This window comes from Lepidothrix coronata, unplaced genomic scaffold, assembly GCF_001604755.1.
Source record: "Lepidothrix coronata isolate B3197 unplaced genomic scaffold, Lepidothrix_coronata-1.0 Scaffold234, whole genome shotgun sequence".
NCBI classification, from domain to species: Eukaryota; Metazoa; Chordata; class Aves; order Passeriformes; family Pipridae; genus Lepidothrix; species Lepidothrix coronata.
The window spans coordinates 387,102-401,107 of NW_016690414.1; the positions used below are offsets into that span (position 1 = coordinate 387,102).

General features: G+C 41.3%; 1 long non-coding RNA gene across 1 annotated transcript; it reads right to left on the reverse strand.

Moving 5' to 3' along the window:
• Nucleotides 1–10,994: 10,994 nt before the first annotated feature.
• On the reverse strand, nt 10,995–12,841 carry LOC108506986. The gene is made up of 3 exons (XR_001877918.1): nt 12,078–12,841; nt 11,561–11,708; nt 10,995–11,088 (listed from the first exon to the last, which is right to left on the reverse strand). It is a non-coding gene; the product is annotated as an uncharacterized LOC108506986 (long non-coding RNA).
• Nucleotides 12,842–14,006: the final 1,165 nt, after the last annotated feature.

Below are 14,006 nucleotides of genomic sequence, written 5' to 3' on the forward strand. Positions count from 1 at the left end.
TGAAGAAATACAGTTGCATAGGGAAGCGAGGTGTTCCCTCTTTATCCTGCAGCTGCATATGCTGTTCACACAATTTCAAAGCACTGGACTTCAGACAGAAGGAAACCATTCCACTCCCAGCACAGCCAAGGGCTGGAAGTGCTCCCAGTGCCCATGTCTGTTCCCTGCTCCCGGCAACTTCCATACACAGCACATGTACTGCAGGATAGACACAGCACCCAAACTCACAAGTCAGTAAAAAGCCTTCAGGATGCTCATTTAGGGCCTTGCCTTGCCCAGATAGAACACGTGGGGAATTGATTGGGTCAGGCTGCAAGACAGAGCCTTGCATCCCTCAAGGCAGGATCGGCAGCCTACAACACAAGGGCCCGGGCAGGCATCGCTATTTACAGACCCAAGGATGTTACACAGGAATTAGTGGTTCAGGAAAATGCCCCTCCTCCCACCAGCTCCCAACTCAGTGGGATCTGCTGCCTCTTGCAGGAATAGCATATTGGCATGTTCTTACCTCTGTGAGGGGTGGCAGCTCCTACTGTTTCTACCCTTATGTTTAATCTTAACATGGGAAGGAAAACTCTTTGCTGAGACTCCCCTCAGCCCCTCAAAGCAATGATAATTCCCTTGTTCCAATACTGCTAAGCCCATCACAGACAGATGAGGGAACAGAGGGGAGCATTGCCTCCTCTCAACGGCTACTGAGGGATAATACAAAGGGAGAATAACCAAGAAGAAGCAAAAGGGCAAGTTAAACAGACACAGCAGAGCAGGGTGCTTCTCTTAAAGCAGCCTCCTTCCTAGAGCACGTAGTAATTAAGCACTCATTAGTCATCTGTTGCCCCCTTTTGCAACACCACCCCAATATCTCCTTTAAAGCAAGCAAAACCCTTGTTAAATTTTAAGCATTTTTATCACAGCTATTTACCTGGAGTCATCTTATACACTGCACTGGCACAACCAGGTAGCAATACTTTGACCTCACCAGTCTGGATGTAGAGGTTTTGCAGATCTACTCGTGATGGTCACACTCTCAAGAGAACACAGATCCCACTGACAAGTCAGAGACCCTCCTCAGAGAGTCAGGCCAAGCCCAGCACCTTTCCTGCAAGCATCCCAGGCTTTGGAGAAGGTCCAGAAAACCAATCCTTGCAGTTTAAGGCCAAGCTGACCTCAGCCTGCCAGCAGCCACTTCTCCAGGTCTACCCTAACCTCCTTCTTTGCAGCTCCAGCCAGCACTGAACCCACAACCGAACAACCCCTGAGTATCAACTTAAGTGTAAGCCACACAAGGAAAAACAAACAAACAACACACAAACCCACAAAATAATTAATCCTCAGCCACTCCAGACACAATACAGACACGTTTTCCAGTTTCTCTCCCCCACAGGTCTGTGAAACTACAAAACGTTTCCCAGGTACTCCAGCCTCATATAGATCCATCTTAAAACAACTTAGTTGTGCAAGAAAATATCAAGATGAAGACTACTTACCTGGAACGGGCCTTTTCCCAGCACAAAACTCCTTCCTAAAGCACAATCTAAATCTGCTCTTGGAGGAGCAACTTGGAGGGTGCTTTTTCAGGAGAAAAAAAGCAGCTTCCCTTCCAGCTGTGCCAATTTAAACCATTAGACATTCCAGGTGATGCCACTCTCCACTGATTGAGCTCTTCTGCCCCTCCCCAGTGCCCCCTGACAACCCTTTGCCAGTTCAGGGTTTAATTCAGCTCAAGGCATCTCTTGAAGACGGAGAATTACAACTTCATGTGTATCCAATTTAGGCCTGTGTGCAAAACTCGATTGCCCACTGAATTCTACAGAACTAACAGTTCTTGTCATCTGTGCTGCTATGGTGACGAAAACTGATAAATTTCTACAGAAAACAGGTGTCAGCACCTCCAAAACCATCACTGCAAGATGACAGACTTAACATTTTGGTCATTACAGGCAGGCTTCAGTCTTCAGCAGTATATTCTTCTGTGTTATTCCAGGAAAAAAGAATCATCTTTTGAGGGGAATTATGCATACAATCATGAGTGCACAAATCTAAAAGCCTTTGCTTCAGGAAAAAAAGGTCAATCTATCATTGAAGCAAAGGAACACTGATAGGGAACTGGTGGAAGAGATACATGGAGGGGTTTTTTGACTAGGAGACTCCACTAGCACTAAATATGATTGACAAGGAGATATGAATTATTTGCGGGATCAGGAAGGGGGAAAAGAACTTCCAAGCTTATATAACTCAAACTATGGAATGTGAGTGCTTGAGGAGGTCCATAATCAGCCCACAAAAACACACAAAAGAACAAAATCTATAAATTCATTTCTGTGCAGTTGTGCAGGGGGTCTGCATGATGGATCAAAGGTTGACAGTGGTTTGCTCTCCAAAACGTTTGGAATCCAGGGCTCCAAACAGTACAGCTTATGCTCTTCATCTATCAGCAGATTATGTTTCCAAAAAAGAAGAAAATAGCCAAAAATTTAAATGCCAAATGCCAAATCACAAACTTCTCAGAAGACATTCTTGAAGAGCTAAAGGAGAATTGGATACCAATGTTTTGCAGTTAAAAGTGCTGGCACTTTATAAAGAGAAGCCTTTTGTTAGAGACAGGAAGTTTAGTTTATTGCCTGGTGTATACAGTTCACCCACCACATTATTTTGGGCTATTTTCATTCCTCACACAGTAAAGAGGAAATTCTAAGAACATTTCATTGCTTTTCTTTGTTTGATGAACAGCAAAGGTTTGCAGTTAACTGACCACTGTATTGCTTTGCTACTTTTGACGCACAATTTCACTTCATATCGATCCTCAGGAGGATAAAACATTTGTTCCTTATAAAAATCAGTTGTTTCTGTCCCATTCATTTCAAGTTCATCTCTCACCCTCATCTTTCATTACTTCACAGAGAGAATTCCTAAATACAAAATTAGGGGGAAAAAAAACCCCTAAGTTGACACTTTTTTTTTTTTTTAATAAGCAAAACTTCAGGCTTAGAAACTCCCAAGAGGCAAACCATGAAAATTTTTCTCCTCCTTGCAGTTTCCACAGAACTTTTTCAGTAGGACACAATTTGAAACAGAGAATATACTATTTAATAGTAAGATTGCTCTTCTGAAAAGCATTCATTTTCACCCAAACAGATAGTGCATCTTATCTACTGACTGTTATAACTCTGTTGTCTGCACAACATGGCTGGAATTACAAAGCAGAGAGCTACAAAACATGCCTGTCCATTTGCTCTCCCCCTTTTCGTCAATTCACAAGGTTATCCCAAATGTTTTTATACCATTCTTGCCTAACAGGAAAAAAAAAAAAAAGGATTCCTCATAAAAGGCTTGGTTTCTAAAAAATGCTAAGCATTTAAACATTTATTAGAAACAGTTTTAGTTCCTCATTAATCTGAAGATGAAGTATTATTGATTTACAATGAGCAATTCATCCGATATCCATCAGCAGCATATAAAAACAGAGCCTGAGAATTAAAAAATGGGAGATGCCTGTTTGGCAGCAGTTTGCTGTGTCCTGCCAATGGCACAACCTGTCCAACTGGATGGAAAACAGCCCTGCTCTTTCTGTGTGTGTGTTCTGCATGCTTGAATGTATATGTCCCACTGATCATAGGCTAACCTACATTTATTTTTATACTACAGGATCAGCAAGTATATATTAGATCAAGGCTGTGGGGACTTTACATATTGCTTAACCTCAGTCACCCAGGCTCTTAGTCACTGCAGAGATGGGGATGGTAAAAACAGATAAACTGCAGGGATAGATTGACACAGAGACACATCCCCATCTGTGCACATAGACATACATATCCCTAGGGCCTGATGGAACAGCTCCAGTGGAGTACAGTGAGCCTTGGATCAGGCCCAGAGCTCATATATGATACGGACTAACTGCCTCTGATCTTTGAAACCAGTTTTAAAAGGCTTACACAGGGGGGGAGCCTCCACTCTCTGACCCTGGTTTTCCACCAGTGGAACTCCATCGGCTTTTAGTGGTGTGTAAAACCAAGGTAATGAAGTGGAGAATTACGCTCACATTATGTTTTTTAAGTAGCTTATTAGCCTGCATATTACACCCTGTTTAGTGAGCTGGCAGCTGTGCAAAGGACTCTAAGGACCTAATTCACTGAAGCTGATATGACTCTTCCCACTGGCTTTGGGTCAGGGCCCTAAATCATTCTGAAAATTCTGGGGAGAGTATAATATTATAAAGTGGTCCAGTAAAGGTAAAAGGGTGTTAATGAAAGTCCCTTGAGGAGGTCACGGCTTTTAGTAGTTTGAAGAGCTTTCCACACGTAAAAGAAGGGGTTTTTTAAAAAAATAAAACTTTTCAAAGTGTGCCAAGTGTTCCCGAATGTGACTTTTTCTTCTTTGTTACCATTAAAAAAAAAAAGAACTAAACCCAACCAAATTTCAGGATGGACAAAAGAAATCTATTTTTCAGTCTAAATAGATTTGTTTATAGCTTGTAACATGCAGTGAGGGTATGTGGTGGGGGTGGAAGGTAGAGAAAGAAACATGTCTGTGCCACCCTCATCTCCCTTGCTGCATGTTTGGCCCTGGGGGCGAATTTCCTGCCAATGTTGCTTGATCTTAACTCTTCCCTCTCAACCTTTCAAGGTTACCTACCTCTCAGGTGTGCCAGAGTCACATCTCTCAGCCTTTAGGGTTGCACCTGCTTTCCCCTCTGTGCTGCCACTGGCCTTGCATGTCTCCTCTGGGAGCCTCCTGTCACACCCAGCCCTGCTGCCTGGCCCAGCTTCCCACACACACACACTTAATGAGCAGGTACAGTAATTGCCTTCATAACATTTTTCCCACAATGACATTTCTTAGTTTGCTCAGGCAAGATTTAGTGTTATTGTGCCAGTTCCTCGAGTCCTGTCTCGGCCCAAGTTGTTCCCTCAACACTATTAATAACTCCTACGGAGACAGGCTGAGGGAGCTGGGATTGTTCAGCCTGGAGAAGTTCTGGGGAGACCCTACAACACCTTCCAGTACCTAAAGGGGGCTTATGAAGAAGAGGGAATCAACTTTTTACATTTGCAGATAGTGACAAAACAAGGGAGGGACAACATTAAACTAAAAGAGGAGAGATTAAGATTATAGTTTAGGAAAAAACTCTTTACTGAGGGTGAGGGTGGGAGGACACTGGAACAGGTTGCCCCGAGAAGCTGTGGATGTTCCATCCCTGGAAGTGTTCAAGAAGTGTTCAAGCCCCCAGGTTGAATGGGGCTTAGAGCAATCTGGTCTAATGGGGGATGTTGGAACTGGATAATCTCTAGAGTTCCTTCCAACCCAAACCATTCTGTGATTCTATGGCTATTAACAAATCCAGGTGCTTTGTCCAAGGAACGACTCCTGGACCCTCAGCTACAAAGGCCTGGAACTACAGAGGGTAGTTCCACTGCAAAGATAGGGTGCAAACTCCCAGCTCCTCCACAGTCTCTCACCACCTCTTTGTTCCTCAGCTTTTGCAGGATGGAAATCAGCAACAGAACAAGTATGGCAGCAAATGCATCAAAAATTCTAAAATGCAGAGTAGCATAACTAACAGCTTCGTGAAATTATGCCAGTCCTTGGCCAGGACTATGAACTAAGCCCTTCAAAAGAAGATGGGCCAACTTCCATTCATGGGATATGTCAGGATAAATGGGGGGGCCAAGAGGAAACTGTGGATCTCAAACAGGACCTACTTGGAGCCTGTAAGCCATGAGATACCATTGTTATTGTCCAGGTGAGTTTGCAATGAGCCCTGAGAGGTTCAATGATGTTGATTTGACTCTTCCCTTCTGGCATTGGGTCAGGGCCCTGAGTTACCAGGAGGTGACACACCACATCCAGAGGCACACCTTGCCTGGATATTCCATGAGCTAACAGCAGCTAAACAGCATCTTGAGCAGCTCTCAGTAATATTTGGAATAATGTAACATGGAGCACTGGGCAAGCAAAGTCCAGCTTAGGCCTCTGCTCTTCCTACCTGAAAATAAAGCTACTTCAAGTGACTCCATTTTCAACAACTTTCCTCCTGAAGGCTGAATAAGTTTTCACTGAAAATCTCTTTTTTTCAGGCACTTTTAAATTTCCATTTTTCCTATTACATATTTTTTTATTACCTTAACTCTTGCATAAAAAATTTATATGCCAACAGACACACATCATTTTCCTTTCAAAGGATTATGAGTATTAATCTACTACTCCATTATCATAGCTCAGTGACTCAGAATAATTTGCAAATGTTTAAAATTTTGACTGCATGATTTTGAATAGTGATTAATAGAAGGAATATAACTATCCAATATGTCTTTTTCAAAATATATATTGGATTCACCAGAGGAAAATATTTTCAAAATTAGAAGATCTAGTCCAGAAATGCCAAAATATTTCATTTAGCCATACTTATGAAAAAAACAAAGTAATGAAATTTCAATGTATTTTCATTTCAAAACACTACCTTTTGTTTCAAAAATATCCTTAGAACAAAAAAGAAAGTGCAGGGTAAAGTCATATTGTAATCCAAAATATATATTCCACTGCGTGCCAAAATGTGGATGTAATTTGGGAGGTTCACATATTCTTGAAAGACACAGAAAATGTCTGCTTCAGTTCCTGCTCAACCAGATTATTTTCTAATAGTTTGGTTCAGTTCACAAAATACAAAGCAGAAAGGCATCCATTTCTTCACCTCTAAAAAAGAGATTTCCTCCAGCACATCCAGACTATAAGATGTTATGTCCCCAGACACTGATGATCTGAAAGCAGCAGCTTTATGATTTCAAGAGCAATGAGAGAATTGCACAGAATAGACATGTCCTGACAGCACCCACTGAAAGGCTGTTCTTTCTCATGTGGAGCTGATAAAAGTAAATTAACAGTTGTTTCTGTCTATGAGAGTCAATGCTTGTTTCATGTCACCAATGCCATCTAAATTATTGACCACGTGCCCCTTTCTTAAGCGAAGATACACCGAGGGCTGGAGAATTTTCTCTCTGTTGGACTGAAAAAATTATTAAACCCACATATTAATATATAAAAATGCCTGTGTATTAATATCAAAACACTCAGCAAACCCCTCCACACTTCTCAAATTGGTGTGCTGAAAATCAGAAACAAAGTTTCCCTCAGAACACCAAAACCTCAATAGTTATATTCTAAAGGTTTCTTGACGAACCTTCAGGAGTGCAAAACTCCTGAATAATGACCTAAATAAAATGACCAAGAAATATTTCTTGATAGCCACTCATGTTTACAATTTCAGACTTCTCTGCAATAGTTTTAAGTGAAATTTATCTCAACGAAATTTATCTTAATGAAGTTTATCTTAGTGAAGAAGCTCCTACACAAGCTTTTATACATCAGCATTTGAGTCCTTCTCCTTCCAGGTACATGTCACTCTTCACATGACAAAAAGCAAGGGATAACTGTGCTTAACTGTACCAATAATTTATGAAGCAATTGGTGAATGAAAACCCCGTGCTCCTGATTTGGTATTATTTTGAATCAACTGCTGCTATTACTCACTCATCCCACAATAACATTGCAGCAGAGGCTTAGTGAAGACAAGAGGAAGGAATTTAGCATTGAAAAGGTGAGTCTGAAACCCTGCCAGTCCTCTCTGAATTTTCTTGGCTTAATGATATCCAACAAACCACAACATGTCCTGACCATGGCACGGACAACTTTCCCTGTGGCACAAACATCTCATCGGCGTCACCGGATCCTGGGACTTGCGTCAGCGGGACGACCTGTGGCAATGCACATTACTCACATCCAGGAGGGATTCAGGCTTCAGTCAGGGTCTGGAGACCCTGTCCATGCAACCCACAAGGTGGAAGTGAAGCCATTAAAAAGCCAGCAGTGGACACGATGAGCACACCGGTATTTGAGGTGTTGTTGGGATGGAAGGGCAGAATTTTCCAGCCAGGGTGGGAAGGAAACACATTGTCCTAATACAGCTGTGTTTCAAATATGAAAATGCTGGGGGTTCTTGAAAATTAATGCAGAATTTTAACTGGTGTGATAATTAACAAGCAGGCCCAGAGGTCAGATAGGCTGTTTTCACAACGAAAGGATTATGCATTTTTCTAGTGGATCCAAGGTTTGGAATCGAATTGGTACCATTGAAATTACCATTCCAAACCCAAGACCTGCTGTGGGAATCCTTACCACTTCTACCAGACCTTTCAAACCAAATCAAAATGAAAAACTGGCTGAAAGTAATCAGTGGCAGAGCTGAATACTGCACCCATCAGATCAGCTCTGATGTTTGATTTTCATCTATTAAATTGGCCCAGATTTCTGTTTCAAGATGCATTTCCCAGTACTGCTTTGCTTCAACTGTAGGTGACTCAGGAAGTCTAATGCTCTCTTTGCTTTTGAATGATGCACTGTCCTATCCTTAGCCCTGCTTTTCCAACTGGGGTTGGAAAAGTTCCAAACTACTTTTCCAATAGGCAGTGAGTTTTGGAGGGAAAACTTTCTCTGCACGCTGTTCCTACCAATTTCATATTCCATCGCAGTTAAGTAAAAAGAGATTCTGTAACAAACTCATCCTAAGAAAAACAGAAAACAGGCTCTAGTTATCATAAAATTAAATTCTTAAATCCTGCTTAGTCCTTGACCACAGAAATATAATCAGAAGACGAAACTGAAATTATTTACATATTGACCGGTATTGAAGCAAACAACATCCTCTGCTATTTCGGTTTTATTTTTGAAGGGAATAACCTGGAGATATGTTAGCTCTTTTGAGATGTCTCAGCAGCATGTTGGGCGCTGTGTAACATAAGAAGACGCATTCCCCGCTGCTGGTCTTATCTAGCATCCACTTTGTTTCTGTTAGCTCGTTCCTTTCTCACAGGCATCACCAAAGAAGTGGTACTTGAGCAGGATTCAGCAGCTGTGGACTCCAAGACTTGGGCACATGTTCACCACCAGTTACGCTTTAAATTGAGACCCTGAGTGACCCAGTTTGCTTTCGGTGTTCTCGGAATATTTCCGCTCTCCCCCATTGGTCTGAAATTCCAAAAGGGCTCTCAAAGTTGGAGGCACTGGCAGCACTGGATCCCTGACTGTCCCCTGGGAGGGACAGGGCAGGCAGTGGCAGTACAAGCCCTTCTCCTTGTGTGATTCTTTCCCCTCTGCTCACTGAGAGGCTCCAGCTCTCCCAGTCAACATCATGTGCATCCCAGTGGGCCAGAACACGGGCAGTGAAGTGCTCCAGGTTGTCCTCCAAGGGTCTGATCCTCCCAGAACATTTCTAATCTTTTTTGTTGTTATTAAAAACGAACAGTTCCAGGCCTGAAAGCCAAACAATTTACTCACTGTTCTATGTAATTCTCTTATTTCCTGACTAATATAATCCATAAGGGCCACAATATGTTAATTTTGTGCTCAGTCAGCCTTTTTTCCTTGTTTAGACTTATACTGCAGACATCATAAATTTGACATAGCAAACAGTGACAGGACCTTTGCTTTACTTCAAATATTCTGGATAAAAGTGTGTCCCAGCAAGGCAATTTCCTTTTAATAGGAACAACTTGAGAAACTTTTCTTTTTTCTTTCTGCAACATTAATCATTAAACTTTAAAAATGGATCAGACTAAGCAGCTTCCTGTTTGGTGGTGACTATCCTTTTGTATCTTACTCCATCTATTCCTCCTGCCTGTTGAAAACACCCTTTGCTTAGAAGATTTCCTATATGGTGTTTTTTCCATCTTAAAGTAGCTGCTTGCCCGTAAGACAATTAGGACAAGCAGTAAATATTTACAGCTTCGAACAAGCATCTGGGGAGTAGTTACTACAACCGTCTGAATTACCTCAAATTGATTGGCAATCAATTAACCTGAGGGAAAATTATCTAGCACGGAGTAGCTGAAGAGGAAGAGCTGAACTCCCTAATGGCCCCAAGTGGTTTAGTAGCCAACAATCACAACCACTCAGGAAAACAATGGGAATTAGACCTGCTCAGACAAAGCCTATTCGGCACCTCGTATGGAACTAGCCCTTAAATGTCTTTAAAGCCCCCGTGACAATTTCAGATATTCTGATACAGAACATTTTTTAAGAGGTGAATCAGTTGCTCTGTTGAGAGAGTTGCTACTAACGTACAGATCACAGGTTTCTGAGTCAGGCAGATGCATATGCAATAATGTTCTTTACCGGAAACACAGCATTGATACGTGCAGATAAAGCCAGATACAGATGCAGACAAAAGATGGCATGTGATGGTGTAAAGGCTTCACTGCCAAAGGTTTGGGAAAGCTGAATTGCTCACAATTAGGGAATTATGCAAAATGTCCTCAAGGAGTGATGATGTATTTCAGAAAAATTGTTATATGCTTACTTCAGACCTCAACTCTTTACCTAACCTCTGCCTTTCAAGCCAAGCACATACTTGACAGATAAGTAATGAAGTCCAAACTCTTCCTACCATAATCTCAGGGCTTGCAATTCCAGAAAACTCCTCAAGCAACATCAGCAGACTGTTTATTTTTGTTAAAAATTAAAAGTAAATTTTGGAATTAATGGTGCAGCTTGGTGGCCAAAGTAGGGAGAGATAATTTGAGGAAAAGGAAATGAAGAGCATGAAATCCTCTCTTAAGTCAGTTGCTGAAAAATCCAATGTGCTCAGTGCCACTGAAAATCTCATAAACTAATTTCCAACACTGAAAAAAATCAAACATTTGCCACGAATCTTTTTATACACTTGCAGGGGATTAAGAATAATTACAGCTGTATTGTTAAGGGGGCCCCAATTAAATGCAATCAGTTTGATTAGTTTATGTCTTAACCTCACCATCATTTAACCATCAGTTTTTGTGTCCTGCAGATTCTGGATGCTGATAGATCATCCCAGTTCCCCATTTTTTCCATTACCAAGGTTTCATTATGCACGTTAAGCATGTTTCCATTTGCCTGAGGTACACCAGGGGCAGGGAAGCATTTTTCAAAGATAACTCATTTAATATTAAATGTCAAAATATTACTCACTTCTTTAGCAAGATCATGCAGCTGCAACCTGGAGAATTAATTTGGGATGGTGTCTCTGTGGAGTTCAGGGCGTTGGTCTAAGCATACCTTTAGCTAAACAAAAAAATCATTGACTTACCCAGAATTTAAAACATTGTATGGAGCTAACTAAAGGGCAATAATGAACAGCTAAACATACGAAGGAAGTCGTTTTTAAGCCAGAAACGCTGTGATTAATTATGGATAAAACAGCCAGGGGAACTTCTCATTACTTACAGTAATGAAATAAGTCTATTAGCATGATAACAAAGAAAGTGGAAATGGCTGTAGGCTTTGTTTTGAAGATTATCACCATAGCATTTCTCTTCTGCACAAGCAATCAAGAACCCATTAAAGAAAAGATTCATGAACACCCCCCACTTTAGAGACAGAAAATCGATGTAGGAGAAAAAGGCAGGCTGTTTATATTATACTTGCTTCCTGTGTTTCACTGGGGCAATTCCTGATTTACATTCATGCAAATCAGGTTCCAGACAGCCCTTAAATGACATGTCCAAGGATCTGTGTCAACAGAGTGAACTGTCACCTGATCGTCTCCATCTCGGCTCTGAGAATATGCAACAAAGGCTTTCTCTTCATGGGAAGGCTGAAATGATAATCTGACTTCCAAGAAGAAGGGTTTCCCATGCCTGCACAGGTAATTGCTTCAGGAGCAACAGACACCCATCCCTGAACTGTGCGTTTGCCAACAGAACAAAAAAAGAGATGAGAACTGATCAGCCCTTATGTGGACTTCTCTGTTTATGCTGTTATTTGCTGGGTAAGGCTTGAGTGTAGTGGAGTTTTAGCCTAAGTTTTTCATTATGTATTTAGCTAATTGCTTTCTTCTATACAGGAGCAAACTAGGAAACAAATCTTTTGGGGTGTGTTTTTTGTTGGTTTTTTTTGGACTCACACACTTCTAGGGACCTTCTACACATAAAAGCTATTTCACAGAAAAGGCAGAGTGAACTTGGAGCAAAACTCATATACAAATACCTTGATTTTGTATTAAGAATGTCCAAACTGGTTCTCAGTCAGAAGCAGTGATTCTTCTTTCTTACCTTGAAAACGTCCAAGAGTCTTTAAAGCCAAACTGACCCAGCTCTGCACAGTGCAGGGTGTCAATACACAGTTTGCAGCAGTCAAAACACAGCCATCTTTACTGATTCACTCCAGCTCATTCATCACAGAAGCCATATGAAACTTGTTTTGCTAAAAAAGCAAATGGAAAGGAGAGAAATTGAGTTATCTCATGTTTCTTAAAAATGGAATTTGAATGTGATAACAGCCATCCTTTTGCTTATGAAACAAGACAAGGCCAAACTAGTCTTCAAAATTATATGTCAATCCAAAAGCCTGAGAACAATTTTAGTCCCTCTGTTTAGTTCCATTATTTAGCAAAACAGTCAAAGTTAGCCAGGCTTATTCACAGGACCTAAGGTTTCTTCCTGAAATCTAAGGCTCACATATGGCTTTTTTAAATGCTCTTCAGTTTTCTCTCTCTGTTCCCTGGAAGTGTCTTCTACCAGATCACCTTTCTGCATGGGACTAAAACTCCATGATTTCCTCTCAGCATCTGTATTTCAAAAATCACTGCCTTTGAGCCATCAGGAAATTTTTGGTGCCCCAAACCAGCCTTCAACACGTCCTTTTGGGTTCCCATCTATTTATTTCTTTGCCCCTCTGCCTGCAAAGAAAAACAAACACCTCAAGAAGGCTCTTGAGGTTTGCTCCACAGCTCTCCTCTAGCACTGGCCACAGGCCAGACTTCAAGGTGGGGCTTTATAACCCCGGGATGAACCAAGATAAATCTGTGGCACCGGCAAGAAGTTGGGAATGCAATACCTGCTTCCATTTCAGAAAATGGCAAACAAAAATAAAAGTGGCTTTCTTGTGGCTACATGCAAATCCAAGCTGTACGAGACAACTGCCTGCTACCAGCTGCTAGAACTGCACAGTCCTACATGTTAAAGTACTTTTAGACAGCACAGCAATGGTTACTGTAGAAATACATGGATTTTCCTACAAGAATCATAACCTCTGGGCTGGACATCATGGCCATCACATATGCTGGCACAGCCAGTAGCATACAAGAAATGAGTTTCCCGCTTTTGACAGGTCTTTGTTTTGTCCTTCACCATGATTTGGTTCTCACAAATATTGGCATTGGATGCTCCAAGTCATAAAAGCTTTTTAGAAAAAGCGCTCAACTTCCAGAGAATCCTTTTCCCTTGTACACACTAATGATAAAACACAGAGACTCCTCTAGTTCTTCTGTAAAGACTAGGAAGGGAAACTGAGCAAAGAAGAACTGCTCTTAACCCAGCAGAAACATTTCCACACTCTCCTTTCCTCCATCCAACTGGCAATGTTCTCATTTATGGCCAATCCACACAAATGCTTCCATAGGAACTGACTGCAAAACCCCATAAATTGAGATGTATCTGTTTAACTTTAGTAATAAAATTAACACAGTTTGGGGGCTCTCAGAGACAGGCACATAAAGAAAATGCTTGGTCTGAAGGGCTGGCTACAGAGCTGTGGGTGTATAATCAGCCCAGCTTTCCAGGAAAAAAAAGCTACATTTCCCAAAAGCCAACACAATCAAAACAGATTTTCACTTTGAACTGGTTAAGTACTTCTTTATGCTGATCTTTCACACAGTTTTGCAGGTCATATAAGGAGTGGGGAAAATACAACCCTTTGCTAGTTCCAGCACTGGTAGGTGGCTGCTCATGCTGGCACTGCTCTTCTGGCTGACAAGGAATATCACCACGCCCTAGAAAATGCATTACACAGTACAATGATTATGCATGTTAAAGAAAGAATCATTGCTGCAGGAAAAAGTAAGTCTTAATTATAGATGAGCAAATAAATTCATAATAGCGTCTCTCCCTTTAAACTTTCACATGGTATTTATTTCAAGCTTTTTAATGCATCTTTCTCATTAAGATTTGGAAAACTCTAAGTTTCTCTGACAAACTCATCTC